The following is a 13804-nucleotide window of genomic DNA, read 5'->3' as shown; positions in this document are numbered from 1 at the left end:
TGTTATCTTTAAAATCAATACCCATTACACTTTTCAGGAATGTGGCTGAGCATGAGTATACACTGGCCAGATTTGAAAAGCAAATTAAATCTGCAGTGTTCAGCCTAGGTGTGTTAAACTGCTGCAGGAGGTACTTGTTCCTTTCAGAGATAGCAAGGTTCCCTTCTCAATCTTTCTAGCACCAATTGGAGCACTTGGATGAAACTCCTGATCTCATCCTCATTCTGTCCTAGCCCTGTCTCTCTCCTTTCTGGAGCGTGAGCTCATCTTTGGAACAATTACAGTTAGTATTCACAGCTCCAGTGATCTTCTTCTGATGACACCTGGTATTCCAAGTTTTACCCTGGTCATTGAGCAATCTTGTTGAATCTGATTCTATCTTGATCTGTTTGGGCTTGGAGAAAACATACCGATTGGTTCTGATAGTAAGGTAATTGCTGTGTTAAGCATATATAAGTGCAGGAAACTAAGAATTTCTTAGTGCCAGGCAGCATGCTGCTCATCCCTTAATGTCAAGTATACTTCTGCCTCTGTCACTTTCTTGGGTTTGTAGTGACTGCCTTTACACCACCTGCTTCCCCTTCTCACTCCCTCTGCATCAGCCTGGAGCAACAGTTCTGACGTCCAGCTTACTCTCAGCAACATCCTCTGGACATCTGCAGTTTCAGCTGTCTGCTGTTACAGGGGCATGACTTCTGCTCATGTTCACAAAACAGGCTTCTGCAGTGTTGTGTCCTGAGTTTCCATAGACTTTTGCGTTGCTCTTCTGTATAATGAGTTGTAGAGATCTGCAAACTCAAATCCTGAACGCTGTAGCAAGCATATGTATGCTAAACTACATTGAGGACTGTAAGGAAAACAGCAGCCAGCTTCCTTGTAATGTGATCAGAAGGGGGTAATACACACTTCAGAATATATTAGGCACATTCTGAAAAGAGGCAAGAGCTAGGAGTCCTTTATTGGAGACTTTGATATGCTATAACTACGTTTCTCCCTTCTGCTTCTCAAGGTTGCATCTTGGCTGAAAAGGTTCTGGCTGAGGACCCCCAGGAAACCTTAATGTGCTGCCTTTGAGTCTAACAGTTAGGTACAGTGCCAGGAGGTGTGTTCAGCAAACTCTACTGCAGCAATTCTAGAGGAGATTTAACAAAAGCTATTTGGTATTCAATCAAAGTTGACTAGTAAGTGGGAAGACATTCTTCTTTCTGATACCTAGTATGTTATATAGTCTCTTAGGATCAGAAATTTAAGCATTTACCTATTTGGTGTGCCAAATTTTGAATGCTAACAACCTTGTGCACTGTAAAAACTACAGTTTGATCTGCTATGGGTATGCAAGAGTAGAAAAACAGTTTATCAGAATTTGTTCACTTAGAAAAAGTTGGGTTTTTTTCAGGTCATATCTTGAAAAGCATGGGCAGACATGAACCTCAGCTTATGACGCTAATGTTACCTCAGATCCTCACAGGGCACACCAAATACAGAGGCAATTTTAGCAAGCATGTGGATTTTAAAGCACTTAAAGTGCCAACCTTTAAACAGGAATAGGTACACAATCTTGGTGAGCCTGCAATCCCTGATAATTAAGTGGAAGATCTGATTCTGAAACTGTATTAGAGGCATGTAAAAGCTCTTTGTTGATATTATTAAAATGGAATTATCAAGCTACATCAGACTTACATTTATTTTACTCTCACAGCAGTATGTTGTTTCGAATATGTCAGAGCAAGCTCTCCTAAAGTATCTTTACTCATCATATTCTGAATCTGTCATGAACTGCACTTCACTGCATGTCCTCCAAAACCATTTGTATTTTCTGAAGAAAATGGTCTCAGTGTGTATGTTTTTTCTAATGTTCATAGCAAGTGGTGCCAGAGGAAAGGAAGCAGTCTAACCACATGGACGCTGCCATGCTGCCCAACATCTCTGGAGCATGGTGTGTTGCAATACTTAATTTGTTAAGCACAAGAGCACGTTCTGGCTTTAGCCATACAAATTTTACATTTGTTCCCACATGCACACCAGCTGGTCACGCGTTGTGTGTTATGGTTGGTTCTGACAGCATTTGAGTCCTTATGAGGGTTAATAATGGAGAGGGGGAAAAAGAACGAAATAAATGCAGCAAAAGGTACAGAAAAAGACAGTAACAGGGAAAAGAGAGAACAATGAGACCTGTGGCAGATATGAGGAAAATTCAGCTCTTTTTTTTCATGCCTGCATACCTCATTGCCTGTCTGTGGACATGCACGTACACTGTAGTGTCGAAAATGTTCATTTATGTAATTGATATTCTAGCACTAATAATAAATCTTGCCCTTGGCATCTTCTGGTATCTTGCCCATTCTTCAGTTCTGCACTGGCCTTTCCTAAGAACAGGGACAATGTGCTTAGCAGTGCTTTTTTCTTGCACTTGATTTCACAAATCCTGTATAACTAATGGAGTTCTATTATCTTCTTAAGCATGTTTTGGTTGTAGTCTGAACTGCTATGCAAAAGTTTCTCTAAAATAGGAGGGTGTTTAATAATACAAATCTGATGTACAGTGGTGCTAAATGTAGCATTCCTACCTTCTAACCGCTCACGAACCATGAAAGAAGCAGTTCTTTTCTTGTCCCTTTCTTACATTCTGGAGGCTGACTTGGAGCTGGTATAAGCAGTCATAAAACTTAACTTGTTGTTATTGCCTTATTGTGTCTTCATTCCTCTGCAAAGTCTTCTCCTGGCAGGGAGTGTAACAGTCTATCCAATACCACTGGTGGTTTTGCTGGCATGAAACTAGCCTGTACATGTACTGTAAGTGCAATTTCTTCATTGCAATGTATCTTCTGTATTTGCACATATGTGTTGGGCACAGTCCAGCCCTTTCTCACTTCTGCATTTGTCATTCAAGCACTGTTTTATTTTTTCTTGCCCATCATTAATACAAATGTCAAACGAGCACAGGCTCCCCACTAGGTAGCAACATACCAGGTTGAAACGTGTCAAGTATCTAGCATTACCCTTTGCTTGCAGGCCTTTCACAGCATCCTTTCACTACCTCTGGCAGACTGTCTCCTGCAAGCTTTTTTGACAAATTAATATCTAGCTGCTTGGGTAGGAGGTCTATGACACAGATGTATTAAATAATTCCATCAAGAACTTTTTGTGCACTGTTTTTGTGAGCTTGTTAAAGCCAAAATCACAGATATTGTCCAGCCTATTTCGTGGGTTTGTCTTTTTTGTTTGTTTCTTTTTACTTAGGTTCCTGGTTGCTTTTTGTTCAGCATTTTTCTATTCCATCATAAGTTCCTAAGCCTTTAATGGTTACTGAAGTTGAAAATGTGGATTCAAAGTTGTGTAAATGTCACAAATCTTTGTACATATGTGAAAGTGTTTATTATGGTTTGTTTGTGTGTGTGTGTGTATAGAAGTCCTTTTAATCTGATTTCCTCTACTTCATAAGCAGTGTTTATCTCACTTACTCCAGTGAGGCTCACTGTTCTGGAACAAATGCTATGTGTTTTCATTCACTAATGAACGTAAATCTAAAGTGAAGAACACAAGTTTAGGTGAATTAATTGAAATTATACAAATAAAAACATAACTAGTGGAAGTATAAGTGGAGTTAACATTTAAAATACTGAATTCCCAGCATATTTATGTGGTAGAATTGTGAAGCCTCAGTAACTGGAATATTTTTTCCTTGGTTGCCTGATGCATGTCTACTTGGAGGATTTCCTGAGCTTGAAAAGAGCTGTGGAAGGAAAAACCCTTCAGCCCGTTGGCTTGACACCGGAGACACGCATTTGAATATCACGTCAGACAAGCTAACTTCTTCCTGCTCTGTCACCCCTGGCAAGTTCTTTGTCTTCTAAGATGTGGATGTTTTGGGAGGTGGAAAATTACCTTGTCTGTACTTTTCATGGCCAGGCAGTATTAAAAGATAGTAAAAATAGACAACTAACAAGGGAACATCTTTACAAGAGGGCAAAGAAGCATTTAGACCTGTGGGAGCTGACTCTCCCTCTCTCTGTTTCTTTCTTTCTGTCGCACACTCTCAGGCATGCACACACTCACAGCCAGAGACGTGAGTGATCAATGCACCTGCTGGGCCCGGCTCATGCTGAAATAGCGAGTTCTAACAAAACAGCCACTCCCTGGCCTCCAGTAGCATGCTCTTCAGGACAAGGAGAACACGTCCACCTAAAACCATGTTTTGTTTGCATCCTAACTGAAACGGCATTAAGGGGGGAAATGGGAATTCAGAGCTGCCAGCTACAGTATCTCTGCTATCAGTTCACCAATAAGGCCTAGCAGAGACCCGCAGAGCCTCTGGATAAATTGTATTTTCCAAGGGTTAATTAAGCTGTCTTGAGCTTCTGCATGAAGGGGAACAAACTGGCACTTGCAGCGTTTTCTGAAACCTGCTGTCGACATTACAGTCCCTGCTGCTTTTAGCTGTATCGATCCGATGCCTGACCTGTGAAATCCTTGATGGCTGCTAACACTGGAAGCTTACTGGAGCTTTCCAAGGGAGCTTCAGGACAGCTTGTGTAGTCAAGTACAATTACCTGTCCCTCCAGGAGAGCCAATTAGTTCACAAAGAGCTGGAGCAGAACAAATGTTTTGTGTGTGATTTAGAATCTTAAAAAAAAAGAAAAAGAAAAAGAAAAGAAAGAAAGAAAGAAGGAAGGAAAAAAAAAAGAGCTTTGCTTTGTCTCATTCTTTTGTTTCTAATTTTATGATTATTACTCTGTTCATGGCAATCCACACTGTGTTTCCTTACAAGTCTCATAAAGGACTTCTTGGGCATGAGAAAAGAGATTTATTTTTTAACAGGGAAATGTCTCATGTGTAATGCAAAAGCCAGCCTTAGTAATTTTAAATATCTCAGACCAAATGTAGAATACTCACATATTAGGTATTTTCAGAGCCTTGGATTAATTTGTTTAAAAGTGACAGCATATGTAGATATCTGTGCCGTAGTTTTTATAACACATACATATATGTATATATAGTTATACACAGATCTCACTTTAAATTCTGGGTTTTTGTTTTCTGAAAATGAAAAGAGAGCAACTGTTGTTCCGAAAAAAATCACATAAGAGATCAGCAGGTAAGTTATAACCCAGTTAATGTAGTATATATAGCTATTTAAAAATAGGAATAAAAGACAACAAACCAAAATTTTATCTCCATTATTCCAAATAATCTCACTATTTGATTCAAATTGTGAAGGGAGTAGTAGAGCAGCACTGCCTCAGTAATAAAACCTCTTCAATTAATCTGAACTAATAATTCAAATAAATAAGGACCCGATAACTTAAGTGGTCAGTTAGAGTGGACTGAGTCCAAATATGCAGGGTTCTGCATATAAATTGAACTGCATCAAAGACTGTTGCCATAAGAAAACTTTGGATGGCTTTCTGCCAGTGGTGAGAGATGTCCCAGGGTCAGCGATTATGGGTTCTGTAGGTATTGCACTGCTCATAGCCTGTTGCTGAAAATTGAATGCTTTTAATTCCACCCCCCCCCCCCCAAATAATAGATCTCATTGGCTTCCAGTTTAGGGCTCAGGGTTCAATGACAAACCCATTACATTTGGATTCCTTCCAGTCCTAAAAACTCTTGGCAGTACTGGTCTAGAGAAATGGGAGGAAGGGAAGTGGGACGCAGACTTTTTTTGTTTCAAGGTCAGTGGTTTGATGAGGTCTGGGTTAGCAGTGACCAAAAGTTATTACTGCATGATGACTGTTTTGATTTCCAGTGTGAAATGAGACAACGGTCTTTGAGCCCAATTCCCAGCTAAAGAATGCTTTTAGTACAGAATTCACCATTGCAACTGACACTAATTGGCACTCTGGTTAGTAGTGTGAGCAGATAGACCAAGTATGGACTGGGCATAAGAATAGATTTGTATTTTAATGCTTTGAAGCTGCTTTTCCAAAGGAGGCTTGAAATGCTGCAGTAGAGCAGTGGGGAGACATAACATGTTGTTCCATTTACTATACAGGTGTTGTCTTGCAGAGATCCAAAGGGGGTGCAAAGTTTAGGGTTGTCAAGCTAGCAGTTTTGGCATGTAAAAGAAAAAGTAAAATTTGATCCACTGTGCAGATAAGAGTAACATTTATTTACTTTTACCAGAGCTTTATTCTACTCTTGCAGTTTTTGTGGGAAAACTGGGAACACGTACAGCCAAAGTTGCAAAAAAATCCTTCAACTGCCAATATATACACAAAAATACTTACACATCTCGTGTACTGGTGAAGACTTTGTGAAAGTTTCTATGCCTTTCCCTAAAGCATGAACATGAGCAGGAAATGGCTCACACTTCCAGAGTTAACATTTATTCTTATTCCATGTTATTAAATCACAGACATCAATTTAGGAGTAAATGTAACGTTGGCTTTTTAAGTGCTTTTGTTAGCATCTTCTCTTCAGTTTTGGGAACTTGCCTTAACTCTTGGACTGGATGTGTTCAGATGCAATAGAACATTAAAGAGACATTAAGAGAGAAATTCACTGCAGGAGCTGCTGAAATTTGCTGTATAATACAGGGCAGACAACTGTGACGCTGATGATGCTTTTAGTCTTTGAAATTCTGTTTAGCATGCTCAGGTCAGTACGTTGTCACTGTCTTCCATAGCATCTGCGTGCGCATGTCCATGCTTTGTAGGTACAAGAAGGATTGTTGGCATGTTTGACAGCAATCTGCTTGGTTTAGGTGGAGCAGTCTCAGAAAGAGATTACATCTTCTCACTCCGAGAGGCACTGTTCTTGCAATAGAAGTTAGACTAAGGCTGTGTTGGACATATTCATAGTAACAGAGTCATCCGTCGCAGCAAAGGGTGTTGCAGTGTCTCCTCTGCCAGGTTCTCTGACTCCAGGATTCTGTAGTGAAGATGCAAAGCATGGACCATATTGGAAATTCTTGGGTTGGGCTGACCAAATGACATCACATAAAACCTGGAGCATTAAGATTTGTAAATGTGCCTGATTAATCTTCAGGACAATTAAGTGCTTCACATTTGAAGGGACACAATGATTTTCAAAGATTTCCAAGAAATCTGCTGGCAGTGATAGAGCAAAGTGCAGCAAATAATAGCAGATAACCCTGCAAAGGGTGAGATGGAAGATGATATACTCCATAGGCATCATTCATCACAACCTGTAATTCCCAACTTACATTCAGCCTATGGTCTAACCAAATAGGGGGTGAAGAAAGGAATCATAGGAACAGAGTTTTTCTGGCTTCTATTGTATTCCCTACGTACTACACTAAATATCAACAAATGCCTGATCTTCTGTGCGTTGCATGTTCTCGTAGTAGCTGTGCTGAGCTATAAAATGATCAATTATTTGTATGGAAAGCATAGCAAGTCTGAGCGGCACTTCTATAACCTGGAGCTTTGCAATTAATAAATAAAACCACATCTTTTGCAGTCAGTGGCCTGTATCCTTGCTTGCTGAGCTGCATGCTGGGCAGCCAGAAGAGAAATTGTAGGGGCACAATGCCATACATTTGCTTTGCTGATGTAGTTACTTGGCAACATGATGTACCTTTCTTAGTAAAGAAAAATATATATTACTCTGAAAATCTCTATATTAACATTAAGTGAATCCTTACGTTGTCATTTGCTAAGGAAGCATCATGAAGCAAGCCTTCATAACAATTTTGTTTGTTTGTTTTTTCTTCCTTTCCTGCCCCTTCTTCCTTCCTAGTTCATACTGAATCCAAGAAAACCCTGTGATGTGATAGGCAGAAAACAGAAAGTTAGCAATAAGGAGTAAACGTTAACCACCACAAATACTGCAGCATTCCTTGCAGCGTAGTGATTTTTGTCCTTTGGGTCAGGGTTAAGCACAGTACAGCAGTGCTTTCAAACTGCCTTAAGAGTATGGGAAGCTGTAGAAGAGGTCATCTTGTGAAGGGTCAACAAAAGCAAAATAACAAGGTGTATCTGTGTTTGGAAGGGAAATGTTTGATGTGTTGGTGGTACATGTAAGAGACCAAGTGAAGTCTTTCTAGACATAACATTCAGCACCCAATCCTGGAACTTCATTTGTGCTTCTTCAGGCTTCTGATTCAGGTTTCCCTTTGAGGAAGGTAAAAACCAGTTCATAACCTCAAAATTCTGCCATTTTTCACTTGTTAGATTTTGTCTCCTGATGCCTCTCCAACAATCTCAGCTGTCTCGCTCACAAAAACCTTGCTGCTCTTACTTGGTCCAAGGGAAGAGTGGCAGAGTGCCAAGAAAGGCATCAAAAACATGTACAGAAATGCTTTCTGTGGTTTTCAGGTGCAAAAGACTAACTGTCCCCTGTTGTGCTCCCATACCGTGAGTAAAGCAGTCTACATTTTCTTTTTCAGGAATGCAGACTACTGAGGCTGAGTCCTTTCTTGTGGTGGGAGAGCAGCAGATTCAGAAAGATCCTACATTCCTCTGAAATTGAGCATTTACTTGAGTTACAGCATGGAACTGAAGGATTTGGTTATTGAGGACCGAGGCTTTTCAGTGTTTGTTCATTTCCATGCCAAGTCATTGGAAACCAGCATATGGTTTAGCTTCAGAGCTTCAAACTTCTTTATTTTTTCCCAAATTGAATATCTACCTGCAGGTCATATTTTCTCTCTTTAACATTCAAGCAGTTCTGTCATATCTTAGTTCTTTTACTGCAAAAAAAGATGAAAAGTGCATATGCTTCTGTTTTTTTTGTTTTGTTTTGTTTTGTTTTTTAATTTTTACAGAATTTCTTCTTGAATATTTCTATAGAGTGCCCAACTGAGGTAATTTAACATACTATTGAACAGCTCTCATGGAAGAAAAGTAGCTGTATTCCACAGTTCCTCTGAATCAAGAGAAGTGGTTCTTCTGTCATGTATGGTCCACTTGGTACAGGTTTGTGTTAAATTTGTAAAGCACACAGCTAGGAAAGCCCATGTACCAAGGATGTGTGGTGAGCTAAGTTAGCTGTGTAAGAAAAAGTCCACTTAAGACGTAAACATGAGATAAGCCAAGGTGCTTATTAATCAATTTAACTTTGTTCATCCCTCGGCATCAGAATAGTTGAGCTCTTCAAACTCAGAGGATTTCACTCTGTTTAACCACAGTTATCATGTGCTACATGGCCAGAGAGGCAGTCACATTAAGAAAATGTCCCGTTGCATAGCCTACAGTAGCCCTACCCAATGCAGCAGGTCTCCAGTGTTCTTCATAAAAAATGGCTTTGGACAGTTTATAACCATTCTTAGAACACCTCTGAAATATCACTATCGACAAAATTCTTGACTTTTAATTGTTTGAAACGTCTGTCTTGAGGCGATCTTTCTAAAAATGAGTTTGACTTTTCAATGCAAGAAACATTTTTATGGTCTTAAATAAAGCAAAATAAATAAGTCCTACAGCATTGTCAGACATGCTGTGTTCCACTTTCTGAACCCTGAAGTAATGGCTCTGCAAAAGTATATGCAGAAGTCTACTATTGACTGCAAAGACATTCGGTACCAAATGGCTGTGAATTAAAGCATCATTTTCACTCTCATACCATCATCAAAATAATACTATATTTGAACCTCTGATTTGATTGATACACCTCAGCAGGAGGGCACTTAGACTTTTATGTCATAAAGTGAAAATGAAGTACTTTATGTCACTGAACACAGCAGCCTGGCATGCAGTAGTTAAAATTCAATGAAGTTCCAATCAATCCTGCAGTTACTAAATACCTAGAGTTTTGCATTTCTTGCTCTTGAGAGGGTTTCCAGGAAAATGTTGTAACGTTAAAATGGTGACTAGTCAGTATTTGTACTTTTAAGGCTCTGACGTTTCCCATCTTGCAATGCCCGCTAAATATAGGCAAGCAGCTGTACGAACAGCAGCTTGGAATACAGGATATCCAACTCGCCCAATCTGCAGGCTGAAAGCTGTATTGTACAACCACAGTTACCACAGTGTTCCGGCAGATATATTTTGTGCTTTGTTCAGGGCTCCGGTTTTAAAAAGTGTTTCCTAAAAATTCTTTTACTAACATCATCTTTATCTAAAATGCAGTGAATTCTTTCACTGAAATTGTACTTGAATTCTTCAGGTTTTGGGAAGGAAATGTCGATTAAGTGAGAAAATATTTAATTAACATATCACCCTCTCAGTACTGGGGTAAGTCATTGCTTGTTTTTTGGTGTGTGTGTGTGTGTGTTTTAATGAAAAAAAAAAAAAAAAGGTTCTTTCAACTTTTTATCTGAAGTGCCCATCTTGACAAGTTCTTAACTTCAGTATATTGTGCCTCATTAGTACTTTAAAACCTGCTGAAGCTAAACTGCATCTTACTTGCCTATTAGTTCAACCTTAGGCCCATCAGTAGAGCATTACCCAATGTCTTGGGAACAATTAAGGCATGCCTTCCCTACCAAACAGTTTTTAAGTGGACAAAACATATTTAACAGTAGAATTTGTGGCGCACAGAATGGAAATGCAATGAAAACTACTGGGAATATGCATTAATCCTTCTGCTGAACAAGTTCCTAATAACTCACTTGAAACTCCTGGGGATATAGTATCAAGTATGTACTCTCTAAATGCTACTAATGAAACATTTACAGTCCACAGTGATAAAAGGAAAATGGAAGAGTCTGTGGCCAGTTAAAGGGCTACTTGAACGACATGCAGAATGCAAACTTCAGATGTACATGATTATTGATCTTTTCAGCAAAAAGGCTTTATGAATAATATTCATACCATACCATTAGAAGCTAAAGTAGACTGGGAATTAAACATCAGCAGGAGAGCAATTGATGGATTTAGACAGGTCAGACAATGTCATTCTAAAAGCAGCTAATCAATATGGACAAATGTGTCAGAAAGGTGATTTGAAAAATGACTTTATAATAAGGGAGGGAAAAAAAAGCCATGTTCTTTAGGTCCCCAGTTTTTCCTTCCTCAGAATTATATACTTATCAAAGCAAGGCTGCTAACAGTTTCACATTTCCACAAGCAGCAAAAAGAAATTATGCTACAAAACTCAAGGGCAAAGCAATGGTTTTCCCCCCACTGAAAACAAGTAAATAGGCTGACAACTGGTGAATTGTGCCCCACGTAGCTACTGTGGTGTCCCTGCTGTCCAATTTCACAGCTGGGCCATGCGTTATCCCACCTCGTTTTGAATCCTCTTTGAAGAAGCACGGGAATCTGTGTAGCATTTTGTTGAAAAGGGTTGCTCTGGCACTCCTGAGGAGGCAAAACCTTTCTGAGCTGGATTCTTTTTGCAACAAAAGAGCTATGATGGCTTTAACTTGATGGCTTAGGTAGCTTTCCAGCTGCTTTGTTCTCATTCAAGTGCTGCAAAGTGGTCAGAGAGATGGCACTTGATTTCCAGCTGGACTTCTTCAGGAGTCGACTGCCAGCCATTGGATATTGTTACGCTTTTGTCTGTCAGATTAAAAAGTGCGCTACATTAAAGCATGATGTTATTTGCTCTTGCAGTTCACCGTAACCTACCAGCTGCCTGAACAGCACACTCTTAGCAGAGCCTGCTGAATTCTCGACTCACTCACCTGAACTTCTCGCTGGCATCTATTCTTCCCAACCACGAAGAAAACCCAGTGGCTAATGCCTAGGGCTCCAGGTTAACGGTAAGTAACTGTTTCTAATTCTGACAAAACCTTCCTACTTATCTATTGGCCACACAACCAAACCTGTTCTTTGCTGTAACTTTCCCATGGGTGCAATAAGTAGAATGGTACTTCACTGCTTGAGAAGTTTATACTTATGAACTCCTCTGAGATATTCCAATGGAAAGAATAAAATAAAGGATGTATAAGTACCTAGGGCATTGTTGCTATTTCTGCTTTTGTCACAGACAAGGCTAACTTCAATTCATTTGAATCTCGAAAAAGTAATAGACTGAAAAGCAATGGCTGTGGAAGTTTGGAACAAATTTCTTGTTTGTTTTATTCTCGGTTGTCTCAGAAAACACTGTTAATTGCATCAGTCCATTTGAAATCCTCCTCTCTCTTCTGCGTGACTCCCCGCTCTTTGATGCAATACTTAACTGTGTCACCTGATATGTTTTCTTCCCTAAAATGACCTTTCTTTTTGAGGCCTACCATGACATGACGCCTGGGCAAACTGAAATCACTTTGGCCATCCTGAATGTACTGTATCACATCTGAGATGTTTTTCATCGTGTTCCTTGAAGAAGAAATACTAACTTGGGTATCATCAGAAATGTCTTGGCAAAGTTTTTTATTGCCCTTTGAGAACATTCTCATATCATGGCTGTGGATGAATGTGGTCAGGATGAATGAGGTCCCTTCTTGGACTGCAGAAGGGAGGACTCCTGGGGAACGTTGTCCACTGCCACCCTCTGGGACTTCCAGGGAGGAATGAATAGAGTCGTTGTATTGCTGTACCATCTGGAAGCAATTGGAACAGGGTAAATAATGAGGAACAATGAAACTGGCTTCAATAGGCCTTGGTTTGTATAGGTACTAGGTCAGTAGATGGTGAATACATTTCAGTGTAAAAACTAACACACAGCCAAGGAGTACAGTTGAAGATTGTTTACTAACTCAAACATTTATTTAGCACAGTGATGAGGAAAAAATTTTGCGAGTTGCAGTGGGGCAGTAAAGAAAGCTCAGCCAAGAATTAATGTATGTGAATGTTGATGCCATTGTATTAATATGAATGGGGATTTGTTCAAAGCTGTCACACTCTTCTCTTATGCCACCAAGTACATGTTTATGACTGAACTGCATTCCTTTTTTGAGGGTGACTTAATGATAAATGAATTTTAATACCAGGTATTAATAATATGTGCTATGTATATGGGGTTTTTATTGATTTCTGGGCTAAAATCTGGTAGAATGATCCTAGTTTTGCCTGAGTCATTAATAGTTCTGCTGCAAATTTCTGAGGAAATCAGATTTTTCTGTGGAGATCACACCAGTCATGGGTGTCCAATGTTTTGTTTGCCTGGGCCACACTGAGGGAAGATAAATTGTCTTGGGCTGCATATACATAGATAACTCCAAAAGTAATGCATACTATTTATTTTCAAGGAAATGGAAACAGATACAAAGAGCACAATAACACTGTTTGATTGAGCAAATTCTCAGCTACAGAATGCTATTTTTCAACATAGTCACCATCACCATCTATGCACTTTTGACAGAGATGAACAAGAGCCTGCATGCTGTGCTTGTAAAAATCTGTACCAGCACAGGTGACCCACTGTTTCTGTTGTCACACTGCTGAAATGCACCACCCATCACCTCTCTGTGCTCCCATCCGCTGTTTGGTCTCTACAAACGTGCAGCAAGCATCAGTGAATGTCAGTGGGTGCCATTTTTTTCTGTATGGAGGAATTCAGTGACACACCTTTGTTTCATATGCACTTTCATGTCAGATGCCAATTTGTCGCACAGTCCTGCTGCCACCTGTCACAGGACAACAAAATGTAATGAAATATTTGTGGCAGGGTTTAACCATATGATCAACATCAGCCTCTGATACTGTGGGCCAACATAATAAAACAGCAGGCATTATTTTTGGAGCAGCTCTCATTAAGTATATAATATATTTAATGTATATAAAGAAACAAAGCTTACTTTAGTTTTTAATGCTTTTTTTTTTCTCATTAAAACACATACAAGAGAGAGAAGGACATAAAACTAGCGTGATATGTGACCTTGCTTTTGTGAAACTAACACATCAATCTGTTTCAATGGAAGTGGTTGCAATTCTTAGTAAGTCCTCGAGGTGTTTGTCCAGGATTTTCTATGACATTTTACTCTTCCTGTACTTCATCCTTGAAAACAGTTGTT

The 13804-nt window shown here is 39.5% G+C and overlaps 1 long non-coding RNA gene across 3 annotated transcripts in view; it reads left to right on the top strand.

Moving 5' to 3' along the window:
• Positions 1 to 13593, top strand: part of LOC121110468 — a 35633-nt gene extending 22040 nt beyond the window's left edge. Inside the window, exons 3-5 of one of the 3 annotated variants that reach the window (XR_005858961.2) lie at positions 8351 to 10136; positions 11460 to 11608; positions 12077 to 13593. This is a non-coding gene — a long non-coding RNA (uncharacterized LOC121110468). Of the gene's footprint in view, positions 1 to 8350; positions 11609 to 12076 lie in introns of all 3 variants that reach the window. The other 2 variants (XR_005858959.2, XR_005858960.2) reach the window with 2 other exon arrangements.
• Positions 13594 to 13804: the final 211 nt, after the last annotated feature.

Source organism: Gallus gallus, chromosome 3 (genome assembly GCF_016699485.2).
Source record: "Gallus gallus isolate bGalGal1 chromosome 3, bGalGal1.mat.broiler.GRCg7b, whole genome shotgun sequence".
Classification (NCBI taxonomy): domain Eukaryota; kingdom Metazoa; phylum Chordata; class Aves; order Galliformes; family Phasianidae; genus Gallus; species Gallus gallus.
Note: the sequence above shows the minus strand (reverse complement) of the source record. Positions and strands in the feature narration are given on the sequence as shown.